Source organism: Aegilops tauschii, chromosome 7 (genome assembly GCF_002575655.3).
Source record: "Aegilops tauschii subsp. strangulata cultivar AL8/78 chromosome 7, Aet v6.0, whole genome shotgun sequence".
NCBI lineage: Eukaryota > Viridiplantae > Streptophyta > Magnoliopsida > Poales > Poaceae > Aegilops > Aegilops tauschii.
Genome location: NC_053041.3, coordinates 209598069 through 209604607, shown reverse-complemented (window position 1 = coordinate 209604607; position 6539 = coordinate 209598069).

Genomic DNA, 6539 nt, shown 5'->3' with positions numbered 1-6539 from the left:
CTCAAGCGACGGCATCTTAACATCACACGTATCATTATCAAGCGGCATCAACATGCACAATGCGAGGCCTCCGTCGTCCGCGCGCCAGTCAGCAAGGTCACAGCGAAGAAGATAGGGGAGATCAAACCGCTCCTGGACCCTTGGGTTCCTTGTAATGATGTTATTAGTTGAGTCGAGAATGGACTTGAACGAACCCGCCATGCTAGCCGAGGTGATGACGTCGCACCGATAAATGAGTTGCTCCACCGCGTCATCATTCAGATCGGGGCAAGAATAACGGGGTAGTTTCCGGTTTGTTCCCTCCATGGAGAAGACGATCGAACAATGGCAGAAGGAAGGGTGAAGGCAAATGGAGGAGGGAGGAAGAGTGTGCGACAGCAGTTCCAAATCGAGAGGGAAAGGCGAAGAGTCGGTGGACGGTTGCCATGGTACACGAAGAGGCGCCACGGCCTACATAGGCGTCCATTCGGAAATTGTACAAAACAACTCGCCGTCGTCTCACTGACATGTGGGAACGGTACCACATGTCAACGAAACATGGTGTGTAATTTCTCATGCAAAATGAAATCTGGCCACGTTGGCCCGAGGTGCCGCATTAGTTATCGACCTTTATTTTTTTAATGGCACGTCGTTCAGTTTTGAAGCACGACTAACTAGTATTGTATGTAAAGAAAATATAAACTACTCTACCACTACTCCACCTCTAGTACTAGTAGTATAAAAAAGATATATAGGCTGGAGCTTCAGCTCTTTCTTGCTAAGGGTTGCCCACTTGCTTCTCACACTATCACCCTCTCTCCAGATCTAAAAAAGACGGCCTCCCTCTCCCTCCTCATAGGTGGTCACAGATCCGCCGGGGAAGAAAAGGACGTGCATCGTTGACGCACTCATCGTCGGCGAGCGAGGTCACGCACTGACGACAAGGCCGTCCTCTCATACCTAGCGCCCGCGCGGGATGGCCTCCGTCCCCAAGCTCGCTGCCGTAGTGTGTGCGGAGGACGACGACCACGAGCGAAGCCACTTCCCGCTGACCCTCAGGTATGCTACCTCTTTTCGAACCATACCCTTGTTCTATTGCCCCATCTGCCACGTCGCTGCATGTGGATCTTTTTCCACTCCACCATCTTCCCAATTTGCTATCCTCTGCTCTGCTGGTCATGCAGACAAAAACCTTAATTTGAACTATTAAAGGAAACCCTACTTCATGCAGACTTATCCATGTCTGTGTTGAATAAGGAAAGGAAGGGAGACTGTACTGTCCAAGAGAGTAGGCATCAAACCCACATCTAGGTTGAAATGGGGAAAAATCAGTAGCAAAAGAGAACAAAAATGGGACGTAATCCACATATGCTGCCTGGATATTTGTTGCTCTGGGAAACCATACCTCCCTCACCACTCTATGTATCCGTGGAGGTACATCGTACTGGTGCGCCCACTGTCCGAATGGGCCTCCCATGCTCTTATTGCCACTTTTTTGCTGTTAGTATAACGCCAGCGGTCAAGTCAAGCAATGCTACTGCAAAAGTGATGCCACATTTAATGCCGCACTCAGTCTAATGCCACCGATAAATTTAAGCAATGCCATTTAATGTCACTAGATTATTTCAGGGTTAGCTATTGATTGTGGATGTATTAAAGATTTTTCAACTAAGGCATTCTAATGCTGTTGCACAGCCAGTATACCAACGATGAATCTTGTTTCTACCTTCAGATTTTTGCACTGTAAGTGCTTATGGATTACATACCTCACTTTCACGAGATAAGTCAATTTTTTTGTACAGTGTCAAGAGGAAAGGTCAAGAGTGGGCACCTCCTCCTCCGGCTATTCTCTTGATTCGTTCGATCAAGTTTTTATGTTTGATCGATTATCAAGATTGGGATAGCAATTTTTAGGTCCCCTTGAGTTCGAAATGATATTTACCTTGAAGGTACATGGTTTGCAATTTTTTTATACTGTCATTAGTTAATAATGTTAGTTACCTTCAGACTTTTGTATTTGGTTTAATGCTCTTGCACAGCTAGTATACCAATGTTGAAACTTGTTACCTTTACATTTTGTATTGGTAATTCTTATAGAAATCTTCCAGTGCTAGAGCTTATGGAAATCTGTTCGGTAAAACCATTGTACTGTACCCTGTAATAAAATAACAACTCTACTTTGCACTAGCCACTGGATTAGTGTATATTTGTACTATTCTAATGGTGTTGCATTAGCGTATGGACATATATAAAGTGTGGCAAGCTTTCCCAGATATGTGCTAAAGAAAACTACTACCTATTTTTCTAAATACTAGACGTTTGGGTACTTTAAATTGAACTGCAAAAATGTCCTATATTAAGGAACAGAGGGTCACGTTTAGCGGTGTCATGGGTCTTGATGACCGATGAGTTGTTCGACTTGATGAGGCCGCCCTGTACTTCGGCTGCTAGGGCCGCGGTATGCTCCTTAGTATGGAGGGAGCGCTCTGTATTTCCATTTACCGTGATGGCACCACGAGGTCCATGCATTTTGAGCTTCAGATAAGCATAGTGCGGGACTGCATTAAAGCGGGCGAAAGCAGTTCGTCCGAGCAGTGCATGATAACCACTGCGAAAAGGGACGATGTCGAAGATTAATTCTTCACTTCAGAAATTGTCTAGAGAGCCGAATACTACTCCCATTGTTAATGAGCCCGTGTAGCAGGCCTCCACGCCAGGTATTACTCCTTGAAAGGTAGTGTTACTAGGCTTGATTCTTGACGGGTTGATATCCATCTTACGGACAGTATCCTTATAGATCAAGTTGAGGCTGCTGCCGCCGTCCATAAGGACTCTGGTGAGATGGTATCCGTCGATGATAGGATCGAGTACCAGGGCCGCCGAACCTCCGTGACGGATACTGGTTGGGTGGTCCCAGCGATCAAAGGTGATCGGACAAGCTGACCATGGGTTGAATTTTGGGGCGACATGCTCTATGGCGTAGACGTCCCTTAATGCGCGTTTGCGCTCCCTCTTGGGGACCATTTTCACCTCGGGGGGAAATTGTTTCTGTCCCTCAGTGTTTGGCGGGCGAGGCTCATCATCGTCCTCACTTTGAGGTCCTTTCCCCTTATGTTTGGTATTTAATTTAGCGGCCTGTTTGAGAACCCAACAGTTTCTGTTGGTGTGGTTGGTAGACTTGTCAGGGGTGCCATGAATCTGGCAAGGTCTCTCTAGTATTTTGTCCAAGTTGGATGGACTGAACCTATTACCTTCGAACGTCTTCTTCCACTGACCGGGTTGGGAGCCACTGAATCCGGCGTTTACTGTCGTATCCTGTGTTTCTTCGTTAGTGTTCCGACGCTTGTTTTTGCTGCATCGTGGCTGATACGTCCATTTTGCATCATGCTTTTAGGATGATATTTATTGCATTATGGGCTATTATTACACATTATATCACAATACTTATGCCTATTCTCTCTCATTTTATAGGGTTTACATGAAGAGGGAGAATGCCGACAGCTGGAATTCTGGACTGGAAAAGGAGCAAATATTAGAGACCTATTATGCACAACTCCAAAAGTCCTGAAACTTCACGGAGCATGTTTTTTGGAATATATAAAAAAATATTGTGCGAAGAAAGTACCAGAGGGGGGCCACCAGCCAGCCACAAGGGTGGAGGGCGCGCCCTTCCCCCTGGGCGCCCCCCGACCTTGTGGGCCCCCTGGAAGGCCTCCGGTGCCCATCTTTTGCTATATGGTGTGTTTTGACCTGGAAAAAAATCAGAAGGAAGCTTTCGGGACGAAGCGCCGCCATCTCGAGGCGGAACCTGGGCAAAACCAATCCAGGGCTCCGATACGTCTCCAACGTATCTATAATTTTTTATTGTTCCATGCTATTATATTATCTGTTTTGGATGTTTAATGGGCTTTAATATACCTTTTTATATTATTTTTGGGACTAACCTATTAACCGAAGGCCCAGTGCAAATTGTTGTTTTTTGCCTATTTTAGTGTTTCGCAGGAAAGGAATATCAAACGGAATCCAAACGGAATGAAACCTTCGCGAGGATCTTTTTTCGAACAAACGCAATCTAGGAGACCTGGAGTGGAGGTCAAGGAATCCACGAGGCAGGAGGGCGCGCCCCAAGGGGGTAGGCGTGCCCCCACCCTCGTGGGCCCCTCATAGCTCCACTGACCTACTTCTTTCGCCTATATATACTCTTATATCCTGAAACCATCGGGGAGAGCCAGGAAACACCTTTTCTACCGCCGCAACCTTCTGTACCCATGAGATCCCATCTTGGGGCCTTTTCCGGCGCTCCGCCGTAGTGGGATTCGATCATGGAGGGCTTCTACATCAACACCATAGCCTTTCCGATGATGTGTGAGTGGTTTATCACAGACCTTCGGGTCCATAGTCATTAGCTAGATGGCTTCTTCTCTCTCTTTGGATCTCAATACAATGTTCTCCTTGATCTCCTTGGAGATCTATTCGATGTAATTCTTTTTGCGGTGTGTTTGTCGAGATCCGATGAATTGTGGGTTTATGATCAAGATTATCTCTGAACAATATTTGATTCTTCTCTGAATTCTTTTATGCATGATTTAATATCTTTGCAAGTCTCTCCAAATTATCAGTTTGGTTTGGCCTACTAGATTGATCTTTCTTGCAATGGAAGAAGTGCTTAGCTTTGGGTTCAATCTTGCGGTGCTCGATCCCAGTGACAGAAAGGGAAACGACACGTATTGTATTGTTGCCATCGAGGATAAAAAGATGGGGTTTATATCATATTGCTTGAGTTTATCCCTCTACATCATGTCATCTTGCCTAATGCGTTACTCTGTTCTTATGAACTTAATACTCTAGATGTATGTTGGATAGCGGTCGATGTGTGGAGTAATAGTAGTAGATGCAGAATCATTTCGGTCTACTTGTCACGGACGTGATGCCTATGTTCATGATCATGCCAAGATATTCTCATAATTATGAACTTTTTTATCAATTATGAACTTAATACTCTAGATGCATGCTGGATAGCGGTCGTTGTGTGGAGTGATAGTAGTAGATCCAGGCAGGACTCGGTCTACTTGTTAGGGACGTGATGCCTATATACATGATCATTCCTAGATATTCTCATAATTATGCACTTTTTCTATCAATTGCTTGACAGTAATTTGTTCACCCACCGTAATACTTATGCTATCTTGAGACAAGCCACTAGTGAAACTTATGGCCCCGGGTCTACTTTACATCATATTATTTTCCTATCAACTTGCTATTTCTGCCGTCGTTTATTTTGCAATCTTTACTTTTCAATCTATACAACAAAAACACCAAAAATATTTATCTTATTATCTTTATCAGATCTCACTTTTGCAAGTGGCCGTCAAGGGATTGACAACCCCTTTATCACGTTGGTTGCAAGGTTCTTGATTGTTTCTGCAGGTACTAGGCGATTTGCGTGTAGTCTCCTACTGGATTGATACCTTGGTTCTAGAAAACTGAGGGAAATACTTACGCTACTTTGTTGAATCACCCTTTCCTCTTCAAGGGAAAACCAACGCATGCTCAAGAGGTAGCAAGAAGGATTTTTGGCGCCGTTGCTAGGGAGATCTACGCACAAGTCAAAACATACCAAGTACCCATCACAAACTCTTCTACCTCGCATTACATTATTTGCCATTTGCCTCTCGTTTTCCTCTCCCCCACTTCACTTTCGCCGTTTTCTTCGCCTCTTTCCCGTTTACCTTTCTTTCGCCATGGCTGAATCAAAAAGGGCTAAGGGTTCTTTCCCGGGTTTCAGTACTCTGGATAGTCCCTCTGTCCTCTCTAAGCTCATAAATAATGATGCTATAGAAAGACCTACCGGGGTTATCAATGAAAATTTGAATAATTTTCATGAGGATGATCGTGGAATTTTTGGTTATTTGCTTGATGAGTGTTTGAAAGATGCTTGAGGTAGGCTATTAAGGATCCGAGCCAGCTATGTGCCCCAATATCAAATTGAGATATACCTAAAGAGTTTTTATGTTGGCTTACCCTGTTCGTTCAAGCAAGTTTTAGATTCTATTTTTGAAGAAGGTTTTCTTGAGGGGGATGCCATAGATACCTATGAAAAGATGAAAACTATATTTGGGCATCCCATGAGTGAGAAGGTTGAATCCACCTCTCTTTTGTGCTTTTATCAAAATGAAATTATTAAAGAGATGAAGGCTAGCTTAGATGCAAATTTCCGTAGCGTGCTTAATCATTCTTCCACCATTAATGGCCACGTGATTTCTCAAAATAGAAAGATACATGCTATAGATAAGAAATTTTCTCTTTTCTTTTCCAATGCCAAAGATGGCAATACTTAGATCTATTCTTGTTTTTATGCCTAGCTAGGGGCGTTAAACGATAGCGCTTGTTGGGAGGCAACCCAATTTTATTTTCTTTCTTCTTTTTGTTTCTCTTTAGTAATAAATAATTCATCTAGCTTCTGTTTAGATGTGGTTTTATGCTTTAAATTAGTGTTTGTGCCAAGTAGAACCTTTGGGAAGACTTGGGTGAAGTCTTTATGAGATTAGCTGCCACTTTTT